The following is a 15,068-nucleotide window of genomic DNA, read 5'->3' on the forward strand; positions in this document are numbered from 1 at the left end:
AGGAGGGCCGCTGGGAGGAACGTTTCAGCCACATCGTTCTGACTTGTTTCCAAGTTTTATCTCCAGTTAGCACATCTCTGCTTGCAGAGCAGGGACGGGGTCTAATTGGTCTTTCTTACTTTCCTGGGTGTAGAATCGGAGGCGTGGTCTGAACTGAAGACTGAGGAGACAAGATCGCAGAGTTTGAATTTCAGTGCCGCCTTCTCTGCAGGTCCTGTGGCCTCTCTGGGCTGTGGTCTCACCTGTAAAGTGTGCCATGTGCCCACCCACTTGAAGAGGCGGGCCCTGCGGCACACCGTGCAGGATGCCCCCGGCCTCGGTGCACAGCAGCTGCTTCTGTTACACAGTGTGTCCCTTCATTCATTCACCGTGCGTTCATCGCCTGCCTGCTCCGTGCCAGACACTCTAGGTACCGGGAACACAGCATGCAACAAAATGCAAGTCTCTGCCTCCTGGGAGCTCACATTCTAGCGTCAGGATGGGAGAGAAACAACACACACGTGGATAAAGTGTGCAGCGTCCCTGTAATGATGCCTGTGGGAAGTATGGGCTTCCCTGGTGGCTCAGTGGCAAAGAATCTACCTGCCAGTGCAGGAGACGCAAGTTCAATCCCTGGGCCAGGAAGATCCCCTGGAGAAGGAAATGGCAATCCACTCCAACATTCTTGCCTGGGAAATCCCGAATGCAATGGCACCCCACTCCAGTACTCTTGCCTGGAAAATCCCATGGGTGGAGGAGCCTGGTGGGCTGCAGTCCATGGGATAGCTAAGAGTCAGACACGACTGAAGGACTTCACTTTCACTTTTTACTTTCATGCATTGGAGAAGGAAATGGCAACCCACTCCAGTGTTCTTGCCTGGAGAATCCCAGGGACGGAGGAGCCTGGTGGGCTGCCATCTATGGGGTCGCACAGAGTCGGACACGACTGAAGCGACTTAGCACCAGCAGAGTGACTAAACGATAGGAAACACAAAGCTCTGCACATAGTACTCTTGCCTGGAGAATCCCAGGGATGGGGGAGCCTGGTGGGCTGCCATCTGTGGGGTCACGCAGAGTTGGGCACGACTGAAGCGACTTAGCAGCAGCAGCAGCACATAGGAGAGGCTCCTTAGACAAGTTGACTGAGTTTAGTTCTCGCCTCTCCCTCCCATCCCCCACTTTCTCTCAGTCCCAACATCCCGTTTCCAATGAGATTGTATAATGTGGGGCCCAAACTCTGGAGACAGGCAGTGTAGACGTCATACATCGGCCCCGGGCACAGGCCTGGAAAGGGTGGCAGCACCAGAGAACGGAGCCCACACAACATCCTGCCGGTGACCTGGGGAGACACCCACGGGCGGTTTGAGGTGCGTCTTCCTCCCGGAGCAGACTGTTGTACTCCCAAGTTTGCATTCCTCGGGGATCGATGCTCGCTGCCCTGTGGAGTCAGGACAGTCAACGGCGGACCGGGCCGTGTGGGGTGAGGGGCTGGGAGGCACGGGCTGGCCTGAGTTTCTGAGCCCAGGCGCGGGCCTCCAGCCACGTGGCCTGGCCTCATGTTTCTGCTGCAGAAGCTGTTTACCTTTCCTCTGCTCCCTCTGGACTCTGACGTCCCGGAGTCCGGTGTGGACCTGCCCCACGTGTGGGCTAAGAGACAACAGCACCACAGGGCAAACACCTGCTTGTCAACAGAGGAAGACCAAAGGCCTGGGGTTGGGAGGTAGGTGCCCACGCCCGGAGCAAAGCGGAAGATGGGGACTAGGATCTTTTTCAAAGGGAGGAATGAGGCTTAGAGCGTCTGCTTACACTGTGATCAATGTAGACTTCTACTGAGATGCTAAATATGTGAAAGTCAATTCATTCCTGTGACATTCCCATAGCCAAGCATGAACATATTAGTTCATACAAATTTTAAACCTTCATATCAGAGTGTGTTGCCATTTCCTTCTCCAGGGGATCTTCCCGACCCAGGGATTGAACCCGGGTCTCCTGCACTACAGGCAGATTCTTTACCAACTGAGCCACAAGGGAAGCCCTCCCCTCTCGTCGGGTCCTACCTCCGTCACGGGCTGTTGTTACTCTCCCAGTGAAAAACAGTTAATGGAAAGTCAAGGAAAACAAGGTGGGAGCAGGAATTTTTACCGTGAATAAACCTAAAAGAAATTAAAGTAGAAAAAAAGGAAAACAGACAGCAGATATTGAAGCAATTTGATACACTCAAATAGTGCGGAGACACGGAACTGTAAATCTAAGTATAACACGATCAAACGAGAGTAATCACAGGACCTCCCTGGCGGCTTCCCGGGTCGCTCAGGCAGTAAGGAATTCGCCTGCTGATGGAAGAGACACGGGTGTGATTCCTGGTCTGGGAAGATCCCATGTGCCGTGGAGCAACTAAGCTCGTGTGCCCCAACTACTGAGCCCGTGCTCTGGGGCCACAACAACTGCAGCCCCCTAGCCCTAGAGCCCGTGCTCCACAGCAAGAGAAGCCGCCGGAATGAGAAGCCTGCACACGGCAACTAGAGAGTAACCACCTCTGGCCACAATGAGAGAAAGGCCCTGCAGCATAGAAGCACCGATGCTTTTGAACTGTGGGGTGGAAATCAGTCCTGAGTATTCACTGGAAGGACTGATGCTGAAGCTGAGACTCCAACGCTGTGGTCATCTGCTGAGAAGCACTGACTCACTGGAAAAGACCCTGATGCTGGGAAAGACTGAGGACAGGAGGAGAAGGGGACAACAGAGGATGAGATGATCGGATGGCGTCACTGATTCAATGGACATGAGTTTGAGTAAACTCCAGGAGTTGGCAATGGACAGGGAGGCCTGGCATACTGCAGTCCATGGGGTCGCAAAGAGTCGGACACGACTGAGCGACTGAACTGAACTGAGCATAGGAGACCCAGCACAATCAATCAATAAATATATATATATTTTTAAGAAAAGAATGATAATAGTAATGGACTGAGACAGAGAGAAGAAGAGGTAACTGCTGGAGGCAGACAGCTCAGGGTCCCCAGTGGAGGCCACAACTTGGACCCAGGGTGCCCATGAGTCCCCCGCCCAGGGATTCCTGGAAGCTGGGCTACTCAGAGCCCCGGCAAGGCCCAGAAACAGAAAACGGCGAGACCAGAGGGAGGCCAGGCTGGGGGCAGGACCTTGCCCAGGCCAGCTCTACCTGGCCCCGGGGCTGGGCTGGGGGAACAGGGCTGAGTGTAGGGTGTAAACTAAAGGCGGGGTCCTTAGACAGCATCCCCACAGAGGGTTGCGAGCTGTGGGTCTGGGCAGAGAGCTGGCAGCATCCGAGGCCATTCATGCAGGACCTATTTCCAGTGGTGACCCCTCGGGGCCAAGAGAAATGTGGCTCCAGGCTTCTCCCTGGACTCCAGCCTCGTCCACTCTCCAAGCAGAGAGCCTGGTCAGACTCTTCAGGGGCATGAACTCTGAGGCAGACCTGGAACGACAGTAGAGGAGTCGTGGGGCTTCCCTGGTGGCCCAGCGGCTGAGACTCCACGCTCCAGTGCAGGGATCCCCTGCTTGACCCCGGGTCAGGGAACTAGATCCCTCGTGCTGCAGCTAAGACCCCGTGCAGCCAAGTAAGTAAATGACTAGTTTTCGGAAAGGAGTCATGACTGCATTGGAGCCTGATGTGGGGGCGCAAGTCCTCCTGAACCTCTAAACAGAGACAAGGAGGGCATCAGGCAGGAACCTGACAGGGGAGCGAGTCCCCCGAAACCTCTGAACAGAGACAAGGAGGGCGTCAGGCAGGAGCCTGACGTAGGGGCGCGAGTCCCCCAAAACCTCTGAATGGAGACAAGGAGGGCGTCAGGCAGGAGCCTGACATAGGGGAGCGAGTCCCCCGAAACCTCTGAACAGAGACAAGGAGGGTGTCAGGCAGCGCTCCTGGGTCTCCCCCACCGACCTCTTTGCTGCCAAGGTTGGGACAGAGGGTAAACGGGGAGGCTGGAGCTGCCCCTTTGGGTTAAAGCACATGCCAGGCTCTCAGTTACCGCGGGCTGGACAGCAGGGTCACTGAGCGTTCGGCCCTGGGATATTATGTCAAAACTATCTTCAGAGCGAAATTAAGACATCACTTGCCTTTTCCACTTTGCAGACATCTGCACTGCACAGGAGCAGTGGTGAGTAAAACCATGCCCACGTCATTTAAGAATATCCTGGATAAACCATTAAAAATTATACTATTAAGTCTCAACACTGAGTTCCTGACCTTAATATCCTATGTGACAAAATGGGCCACACACAGAAATCCCTTCTACTCCTGACGTTCGATGACTGCTCTGGGGAAGGGCACCCAGGAGATTGTTGTGAGCTGAGCCAGAAGCTTTTTTTTTTTTTTTTTTTCCATGAAACATCATTTCTACTTAAAGGAATGATGAATAAACCACGGACATTCACATTCGGGTGCGGAATAGACATTTTCTTTAAAATTACTGAAGCAAATCTCCGACTTCAAGGGAAGCAACTGGAAGAATGCGCTGCCAATCCTCAAATCTGAACTTTGAAGGAAAAATGATGATTTGAAATGCCTGCATCTGCTGTGGGACCAACAGCTCCCCAGCACTGCCAGGCTTCTCTGACGGGACCAGCGGTGCAGCAGACGGGACTTTCGGTAGCGGCTGATGACAGACGGCCAGGTTTGGGAGATCTGCATTTCTCCGTAAATCCGAATTTCCCAAACAGCCCGTGTCTGATGTCACATGTGGGGGTCACTGGGTATAAAACAGACGAACAATAGCTCAGGGAACTACATTCAACAAAAATAATCTATAACGGAAAAGAGTCTGAAAAAGAATAGATAGATCTGAGTCATTTTGCCATACAACTGAAACTAATACAGCATTGTAAATCAACTGTACTTCAATTTTTAACAACGGTTCAAAGAAATCTTTTTAATTATCCCTGTAGGGCATCTCTGTGCTGGAAGTCAACCAGAGGGGTAAACTTAAGGTCTACTCAGGCCTCTTCTGAGCCTGCACCCTTGCCAAGGTATGTGACTTTCTGATTGCTTTATATATATATGGTTTCTTTTGAATGTTTTACTCTTTTAATGTCTGACTCTCAAAAGGGGAAAAAGAAAAACTTAAAGGAGGGAAAAAACCAGAATCTAAAAACAAGCACCAGTTCTTTTTCTTAAGATTTTTAAAAAATGTATTTGGCTGCACCGGGTAGTAGCTGCTACACTCAAGATCTCCCATCTTCACTGGGGCAGCTGGGATCTTCAGTAGCTGCATGCAGGCTCTTCAGTTGTTAATCTTTGGTTATAGTTGTGCAGTCGCCAAGTTTTGTCTGACTCTTCGAGACCCCATGGACTGCAACACACCAGGCTTCCCGTCTTTCACCATCTCCTGGAGTTTGCCCAAGTTCGTGTCCACTGAGTTGGTGATGCCATCCAACCATCTCATCCTCTGTCACCCTCTTTTTCTCCTGCCTTCACTCTTTCCCAGTTATCAGGGTCTTTTCCAACAAGTCAGCTATTCGCATCAGGTAGGTAAAGTATAACCTATTTCCCTAACCAGGGATCAAACCCTGGCTCCTTGCATTGAGTCTTAGCCACTGGACCACGAAGGCACTCCCAGGCACCAGCTCTTTAAATTTTCCGGAAGTTGTTTCTGCTGGAAGAGGCAGGGTATGTAACAAGGGTGGTGAAGTTTGCAAAAATGCTGACCGTCTCTGGGTCTGCGGGCTTCCCTATGGCTCAGCTGGTAAAGAATCTGCCTGCAATGAGGGAGACCTGGGTTCAATCTCTGGGTTGGGAAGATCCCCTGGAAAAGGGAAAGGCTACCCACTCTCGTATTCTGGCCTGCAGAATTCCATGGACTGTATGGTCCATGGGGTCGCAAAGAGTCAGACATGACTGAGTGAGCTTCGCTTTCGCTTTCTCTGGGTCTGCTGATCAGAGCACAGAGCCCTGTTCATGGAGGGCAGGGTCCTTTCTTGCCTCTCCTGGCCCCTGGCTCCTGCAGGCTGCCTGTAGCCAGTTCTCGGAGCCTGCCTGCCTGGGGGCAGTGCTGGGGGCAAGTGCTGGGGCGGTAGGGAACGCTGCTGTGATAGGAGCTGAAATCGACCAAACTTGACAGGTATGAGAAATGGTCATAAAGTCTGGTTTTCAGCCACCAATTTCTTCCTTTATAATTTTATTACTTTGTTGTTGTTTAAAAAAATTGTATTGAGAGAGCAATGGCTTACAACATTTGAAAGTGAAAGGCACTCAGTCATGTCCAACTCTTTGTGACCCCGTGGGCTATACAGTCCATGGAATTCCCCAGGCCAGAATACTGGAGTGGGTTGCCTCTCCCTTCCCCAGGGAATCTTCCCAACGCAGGGATCAAACCCAGGTCTCCCGCATTACAGGCAGATTCTTTACCAGCTGAGCTACCAGGGAAGCCCCAAAATACTGGATATCTTATACATGTCCAAATTTTTTTCTTTAAAAAATTGATGGTAAAAGAATACTTCTATGAATGAACTTGCCATCTTAGCCTCTTTAAAGCCTGCAGTTCAGTGGCATCAAGAACACCCACAGTGTTGGGCACCGTCACCAGCTGGACTCCTTCCATCTTCCCAAACGGAAACTCTTCATTCATGAAACAGTCACTCCTCTTTCCGCCCGCTCCCCAGCCCCTGACAACAACCATTCTACTTTCTGCGTCCGTGAATCCGATGAATCTAGGTGCTTCATATAAGTGGAGTCATGCTATGATGGGCTTATTTCACTCAGCATAACATCTTCAACGTTCATCCACGCTGTAGCCATGTCAGAATATCCTTCCTTTTAAAGGCTGCATAATATTCCAATGTGTGTTTATGCCACAATTTATCTGCGTATCCTATGATGGACACTAGAGGCAGGTAGACAACCGGTTCCTTGAGCCGAGGTTAGACCTCACTGCTGAAATCACTGGGGGATGACGGTTGCTGAAGCAGACCAGTGCACGCCTGTGTCAGAGCGTGGGGTTCACTGACTGAGTGCCACCGGGACCGCCACTCTGCAGGCTGTGATACAGGCTGTGGGGGCTGCAGGGCAAGAGAGATGAAGAAATACAGCTTCTCTTAGATGTCTTCCTGGGTTTTAAGAAAACAAAAATCCCCTTTAAATTTTCCCCCCAGTTTGGACTGCTTTCAATCCTACTTTTACGGTGGTGGTGTTCAGTCACCCAGTCGTGTCTGACTCTGCAGCCCCATGGACCGCAGCATTCTACGCTTCTCTGGCCCTCAGTATCTCCCAGAGTTTGCTCACACTCATGTCCACTGAGTCAGTGATGCCATCCAACCATCTCGTCTTCTGTCACCCCCTTCTCCTCCTGCCTTCAATCTTTCCCAGCATCAGGGTCTTTTCCAATGAGCTGGCTGTTCACATCAGGTGGCCACAGTATTGGAGCTTAAGCATCAGTGCTTCCAGTGAATATTCAGGGTTATTTTCCTTTAGGATTGACTGGTTGGATCTCCTTGCTATCCAAGGGACTCTCAAGAGTCTTCTTCAATACCGCAGCTCAAAAGCATCAATTCTTCGGTGCTCAGCCTTCTTTATGGTCCAACACTCACATCCATATATGACTACTGGAAAAACCACAGCCTTGACGAGACGGACCCTTGTCAGCAAAATGACGTCTCTGCTTTTTAATATTCTGTCCAGCTTTGTTGCACCTTTTCTTCCGAGGAGTAAGCGTCTTTTACTTCGGTGGCTGCAGCCACCGTCCGCATTGATTTTGGAGGCCAAGAAAATAACATCTGCCAGTTTCCGCTTTTTCTCCATCTCTTGCCGCAAGGTGATGGGACCGGATGCCAGGATCTTAGTTTTCTGGATGTTGAGTTTTAAGTACTTTAATGTTAGGCTCTTACTTCTTGGAAGGGGACGCCACGCCAGGCCACCTGGGGACCCATGTTTATATGGACTACATTGAATTGAGATGTGTGTTTTCATAAACTCTGTCCAGTGACAGACTGGCCGCTACCCAGTTTGTATAGAAAAGCGGACAAAGTATCCCTGGCTTTCAAGTTGCGGGAGGAGAGAAGGCTGGCACGGAATGCTCAGATTTCCTCTCCTTCCTGACCTCCTGTCCGATCTCAGGCTCCAAGGAAAGTGGGCTCTGTTTTCTGAGCAAACATCTTCATGATGCCAAACAAACTGGACGGAAAGTCAACAGCTAGCAGGCCACGGTTTGGTCTCTGGATGGCAGAAGCACCAGCAGGGGTGGCGTGGCTCAGTTCTCTGCTTTATCCTACAGACTTAAGACTTAACTGTCAAAAGACCGTTTCAGGCTTAAGAAGGGAACCAGGGCTCTCAGCCAGAGGGATCTGGGCTTCTCTGTTTTGGAAAGCAGCAACGTCACGCCCAGTGTCACTTACTTCTGGCAGTCGGGTGGGCCGATGGATAACTTCGGGACAGGGGGCCTCGTGCAGGAGGCAACGCAAAGGGAAAGAAGAGCGTGCTGCCGTGGAAACAGCGCGGCTCCCCCACACCCACACCCCGCGCTAGTCCGAAACCGCAGTTGTAGCAGCCTGCTACTTTTTATTTTTAACTCTCAGGGCATGGATTAGAGCCTTCAGTTCTGTCCCCAGAGGTTCCGGTCTGAGCCCGGACTCAGCAGAGACAGACAGGCTCCCTCCTGGCGGCAGCACAGCTCCTTAATTGGCTTGAAAAGTGGCAGCCGATCCGGCAGCCCTGCTGCTCCCAGGCTGGGCCGCAGAGCCCCTCTGGGCGCTCCGTCCCGCGGCTCCCCTCTGTTCCTTCTCCATCGACTTCATTCCTGGGACCCCGCCCCCAGCTTCCCTGAGAGCCTGCTCACGTGGTCGCTGCACGCTGCCGCTCCGGGGCGGCACTTCCTGCCCGCGCCTGCGGGCCAGGCCTCAGCGAGAGCGTCGTCGCCGGTCCCTCTGCCCCCAGGGCCCCGCGGGGCAGCATCGTCTGTTACCGCCTCGGAGGGGACGCTTGCGCCGGACTGTCTCTAGAGCGTTTGTCCATTGTCTTTTAACTGCTCCGTCTCCTGCCTCTTGGGGCTTCCCGTGGGCTTTCTGGGTGGCTCAGTTGGTAAAGAATCTGCCTGCAATGCTGGAGACTTGGGTTTGATTCCTGGGTCGGGAAGATTCCTGGGAGAAGGGAATGGCAACCCACTCCAGTATTCTTGCCTGGAGAATCCCATGGACAGAGGAGCCTGGCGGGCCACAGTCCATGGGGGTGGCAAGAGTCGGACACGACCTAGAATTATCTTTCTTTCTCCGGCCTCAGAGTTCCTCACTGGGCTGACTGCCCAGCCTGGCCCCAGGCGTCCGTCCTGGGAGGCTGGGGTGCACGGGGCCCCCACAAGGGTAGGAGCAGCTTCCTGGCTCCCGCTGGGAGCAGCGAGGGCCTGAGTTGCCTTGGCCTCTGTTTCCCCTTCTGCCCATGAAAAGGGTTGGATTCAATCAGTTTGTCCTAAAATTCCGGTTTTCTTTCAATGGTTTTATTCAAACTGGTTGACTAAAAAAATATAGTCACAACCCAAAAGGAGAGAGTTAGTTGGTGGGACTGTTTAGGACTCCAAGCCCAAGAGAGGGCATCTCAATATCTCTGAGAAAACTGCTCCAAGGAGGCAGGAGGGGGAGTCGGGGGGTATACAAGTTTGCAACAAAAGGAGCAGGCAGTCTGAACATCAGTGATCAGGTATCAAATTAAGGAATTTAGTGTCCTGTGTATGGGATGATGCAAGCCTCTGGGCTCACAGAACCTTATGCACCTCAGCTACCTGGGGCCAAATCCTGCTTCCTGTCCACCTTAAGGACGGGCAGATGTGGCCTCCTGCGCCTTCGTGCTCCACAGCAATCTCCTGACAGTGGGGGTGGGAGCAGCAGCAGCTGCTGGATCGCAGTTTGGGGGCCCTCATTCACAGCTGGAGGCCAGAAATCCCTAATGGCTCTGGCATTTCTTGTTGATTGATATGGCAGGAGATACTTTCAGATCCCTTATGATTATACAGTGGAAGTGAGCAAATAGATTTAAGGGACTAGATCTGATAGAGTGCTATATATTGTCACCCTGCTTATTTAACTTCCATGCAGAGTACATCATGAGAAACACTGGGCTGGAAGAAGTACAAGCTGGAATCAAGATTTCTGGGAGAAATATCAATAACCTCAGATATTCAGATGACACCACCCTTATGGCAGAAAGTGAAGAGGAATTTAAAAGCCTCATGATGAAAGTGAAAGAGGAGAGTGAAAAAGTTGGCTTAAAGCTCAACATTCAGAAAACTAAGATCATGGCATCTGGTCCCATCACTTCATGGCAAATAGATGGGGAAACAGTGGAAATAGTGTCGGACTTTCTTTTTTTGGGCTCCAAAATCACTGCAGGTGGTGATTGCAGCCATGAAGTTGGAAGATGCTTGCTCCTTGGAAGGAAAGTTATGACCAACCTAGATAGTATATTGAAAAGCAGCGACATTACTTTGCCAACAAAGGTCCATCTAGTCAAGGCTATGGTTTTTCCAGTGGTCATGTATGGATGTGAGAGTTGGACTGTGAAGGAAGCTGAGTGCCAAAGAATTGATGCTTTTGAACTGTGGTATTGGAGAAGACTCTTGAGAGTCCTTTGGGCTGCAAGGAGATCCAACTAGTCCATCCTAAAGGAGATCAGTCTTGAATATTCATTGGAAGGACTGATGCTGAAACTGAAACTCCAATAAACTTTGGCCACCTGATTCGAAGAACTGACTCATTGGAAAAGCCCCTGATGCTAGGAGGGATTGGGGGCAGGAGGAGAAGGGGACGACAGAGGATGAGATGGCTGGATGGCATCACCAACTCGATGGACATGAGTCTGAGTGAACTCTGGGAGTTGGTGATGGACAGGGAGGCCTGGTGTGCTATGATTCATGGGGTCGCAAAGAGTCAGACACGACTGAACGACTGAACTGAACTTTCACAAAACAAAAATGTTGCAGGAAGGGGGACCCCTTCCAGGGCCTGAAACTGGGCTCTTTTCTAACACTCGGAAATGAATTGTCCGAGGAGACACATGTGCTGACAAAGCAAGAGATTTGCTTGGGAAAGGGCATCCGGGCAGAGAACAGGAGGGGAAGGGAACCCAGGAGAACAGCTCTGCCACATGGCTCGCAATCTCGGGTTTTATGGTGATGGGATTAGTTTCTGGGCTATCTTTAGCCAGTCATTCTGACTCGGAGTCCTTCCTGGTGGTGCATGCCTTGTTCAGCCAAATGGATGCCAGAGAGGATTCTGGGAGATGGTCGGACACGTCGTATCTCCTTTTGACCTTTCCCAAACTCTTCCAATTGGTGGTGGCTTATTAGTTCCGCGTTCCTTACCAGGACCTCCTGTCATAAAACGATTCATGCAAATGGTTACTATGGTGCCTGGCCAGGGTGGATGGTTTCAATCAGTTGCTTCCCCTAACAAAAGCACATCCTATGGAGCCTTGTCCACTCAGCTCCATGCCCTGCATGCCCAGCAGAGCCCGCTCCCAGGGAATCACCGAATAGGACTCTCCCTGAGGCCCCTTTCAGCTTGTAGCAGGCTGGGCTCCTGCAGCTGGAGCTTTCAGGCAGGACCCCAGAGGAGGCGGCGGCCTGGCAGCTCCTGTCTGAGCTCCGGAGCAGAGGCTCAGGGGACAGGAAAGAAGCACTGTTGGCAAATGCACATGCTGAGGGCCCGGAGCCTCAATTTACCTAAAATCGAGTTGGGGAAACAACTCCAGGGTGCAACCACCCAGGCCCACCCTGAGCGGTGAGGTTGTGGTAGGCCCCATTGAGGTTTTTGCTGTCTTTTTTTTTTTTTCCCCCAGTGCGGCAAAAAGTTATGTAAAGGTTTTAAATACAGGCTCAGCATGATCTGATTTACACACTTGAAAGATGTACGTTTTTGAAAGACTCTAGAACTTCCCTAGTGGTCCAGGGGTTAAGACTCCTCACTCCCAATTCCAGGGCCTGGGTTCAACCCCTAGTTGGGGAAGTAAATCCCACATACCTTGCAGCATGGCCAAAAAAAATTTTTTTTTTAGTAAATTAAAAGACTCTGGTGTTAGGTTGAAGAGTAGATTTCGAGGATAAAACCTAATGGAGGAAAAACTGCAAATGTATGAGCTTATTCACTAGTCTTCCTGAGAGATGACAGGACACCCAAGAGAAGGGAACCTGTGTCCACACAGACCCCGGCACAGGAATGTCCAAGAAGGACCGTTCATAGTAGCCCCGCGGTGGAAGCAACCCTGACGGCCACCAGCTGACGCGTGGATGAACACGATATATGGGTTATCCACGAACCGAAACCTCAGTTAAACAGTCGGGCGACCAGCAGCGGGAGCTCTCAACCCTGCAAGGCCAGGCGGACACGCGGACTGCGCCGACAGTCTGGTGAGGACCAGCCAATGAGAGGCTGGGGCTCTGTGCACTAAGCCCGCCCACCTTCCTCTTCCCTCCACAGAAGCTGCTTTCCCCGCGGGCATGGCCTTGCGCGTGGCCGCCAGGCTTGAAACCTGCAGTTGCAATTTTCTGCTGATGCTGAGTAGACTCGTCTTTGCTGGGAAATACCTGGCAGTCTTTCCACTTTTGGTCAACCTTTGGGCGGCCCGTCCGGGGTCCAGAGAAGACCCCCAGCCGCTGAGCGGATAGGTGCAGTTCCCACCCTGAGCTCATCGTCACTCACTGCTTTCCTCGAGGACCCTAGATTTTGAAGGTGCGTCTTTCTCCTGAGCCCCATCTCCTTCGAGATTTAAAGCTCTCCAGGATTTAGTCAGGACGTTTGCTACAGCTTTATCCTTTCTGGTCAAGGTCTTGCTCTGTGTGCAAGGACTCATTTGGCACTTTGGTCTGATTTGAGATCAAGCCCATCCAGCTGGCACTGTTTGCCTTCGGACCATGACTTTGGAACACGCCTTCCCCTCCGGTTCCTCTGGGACCAGACTGCCCCCTTAGAACTCCTGGTCTTAGGCCTGTGGACTGTTTGAGCTGTTTAGCCTGTTTGAAAATGACTCTCGGGAGTTCCCTGGTGGTCTGATGGTTAGGAGTCGGCACTTTCTCTTCCAAGAGCCCAAGTTCAACCCCTCACTGGGGAACTGAGATCCTGCAAGCCAAGCGGCGAACAAAAATAAAATAAAATTGGTCACTTACCGCTCTCTGCCAAACAAACCAAAGCTCACCTCTGAGGAGCTGGACCCTCGTCATATGAGTATTCTGAGGGTGCCCCTCCCTCCTGTTTCATGGTTGTTGTTGTTCAGTCGATAAGTTGTGTCCGACTCTTTGCAACCCCATGGACTCTGTCCCACCAGGCTCCCCTGTCCATCACTGCCTCCCGGAGTTTGCCCAAGTTCATGTCCATTCAGTTGATGACGCCATCCAACCGCCTCATCCTTTGCTGCCCTCTTTTCCTTCTGCCCTCAATCTTTCCGAGCGTCAGGGTCTTTGCCAGTGAGTTGGCTGGAGGAGAGAAGGGCAAGCCACTCCAGTGTTCCTGCCACGAGAAGCCTGTGAACAGTATAAAAAGGCAAAAAGAAATGACACCGAAAGATAAGCCCCCCAGGTAGGAAGGTGTCCGACAGGCTGCTCGGGAAGAAGGGAGGTCGCGTATCAATAGCGCCCTCCTACTAAAAGCCTCCTAATACCTGTCTCATATTATGTCTTGAACCATTGTCCTTCCTCATGCACGTTTCTAACTAAATGGACTCACCTGACCAGAGGCAGTTTAGAACAGCAGGAGCAGGGACCCAGCCCCTGGCCGCCCAGTGCCATCTCCGTGGTGGCCCCAGACCTAGGGGCCTACCCCAGCCCGAACTTATCTTCTTAAAACTCAACTGGACAACGATTCCGCTAAAATTTCCAGAACTGAATGGAACACCTATTTCTATTGGTATTTTGAGGCTTCCAAATGTTGTCAGGAGCCTAAAACTGCCCCTCTGCGAAATGAGATGTTAAGATTCACTGAGGCAAACAGACAATAAGATAAAGCGGCTCCTGACGCCTAAGGCTCTTCCTGGCTTGTTTGTCTCAGCTCAGCCCCCAGCACCGTCCCCCTCCTCTCTGTCCCTGCCCCCAGCCCTCCTCTACACCCTCACACTCATTCTCTTGTCCAGCTTCCCTTTTTCTCTGAAATTCTGCCCATTCCCTTTTCCTCTAAACTGGCCCTTTTACACTTAAGCTTCTGAAGACCCAGAGGCTAACACCTTTTTTATGCTCCATGGACTTAAAGCTCAGCTGTGAGCCATAGCTGAAGACCTTCCTAAAGTACCACAGACGGCACTCACACATCTGCTGGGGAATCTTATAGTCATGCAAACCCATCCACCCGATCTCTCAGGCTTCTGCCAGCCAGTGCCCGTGCTTGTCAGTGAGGCCAGGCCCCGCATTCAGTCTGCCACGAACTGGCAAGATCCCGAAGGGTCTCTAGGATTAGAGGCGGGAGACCTGGCCATTAACTTACATGATGGGACTTGGTCAATCACCCAGTGACGTCATCAGGCCATTCCTAGGACTTTCCCAAAGCCTGCATTAGTTGTTTGTTTGTTGAATATTTATTGATCTAGCTCACTGCACCAGATCCAAGTCGCAGCACACGGGACCTTTGATCGTCACTGCTGCATTGGGGTTCTTTAGTTGCAGCCTGCAAACTCTTAGCTGTGGCCTGTGGGACCTAGTTCCCTGACCAGGGATTGAACCCAGGACCCCTGCATTGGGAGCGCGGAGTCTTAGCCACTGGACCACCAGGGAAGTCCCTAGCAAGTACCTTTTTGCCTCTCCTTGGGAAGGAGAACAACTCACCTGCACAGTAATGCTGCAGGATTCGCTGCTTTCCTGTTTCTGGCAAATCCTAGAGGCTGACCTGTTCAGTACCAGGTTCCCCAGTGGTTCTGCCGTTTTGCAACATGTGGATGAAGTTGCCTCTCTGCTCTCCTTCTCAAGCCTCCGGACAGGAAGACTGCCTCCAGTCACTAGGGCTTTTAGCCTTAAAGGGACATAACGTCCAAGAAAAATTGCAGTTTGCCCCAAGCCAGATTCCACATTTAGGGCATCTGATATCAGAACCAGAGCCCCACCAAGGTCCAGATAGACTTCATAATGTTCCGGGTTTTCCCAGACCCAAAA

General features: G+C 51.6%; 2 long non-coding RNA genes across 2 annotated transcripts; one reads left to right on the forward strand and one right to left on the reverse strand.

Annotated features, from left to right (window-relative positions):
• Positions 1–58: 58 nt before the first annotated feature.
• LOC138425264 (uncharacterized) lies at positions 59–10,676 on the forward strand. Its single transcript, XR_011251139.1, has 5 exons — positions 59–409; positions 1,169–1,346; positions 1,551–1,699; positions 4,906–4,986; positions 10,036–10,676. It is a non-coding gene; the product is annotated as an uncharacterized lncRNA (long non-coding RNA).
• LOC138425266 (uncharacterized) lies at positions 9,425–14,896 on the reverse strand. The gene is made up of 3 exons (XR_011251141.1): positions 14,745–14,896; positions 13,101–13,454; positions 9,425–11,309 (listed from the first exon to the last, which is right to left on the reverse strand). It is a non-coding gene; the product is annotated as an uncharacterized lncRNA (long non-coding RNA).
• Positions 14,897–15,068: the final 172 nt, after the last annotated feature.

Source organism: Ovis canadensis, chromosome 20 (assembly GCF_042477335.2).
Source record: "Ovis canadensis isolate MfBH-ARS-UI-01 breed Bighorn chromosome 20, ARS-UI_OviCan_v2, whole genome shotgun sequence".
Classification (NCBI taxonomy): Eukaryota; Metazoa; Chordata; class Mammalia; order Artiodactyla; family Bovidae; genus Ovis; species Ovis canadensis.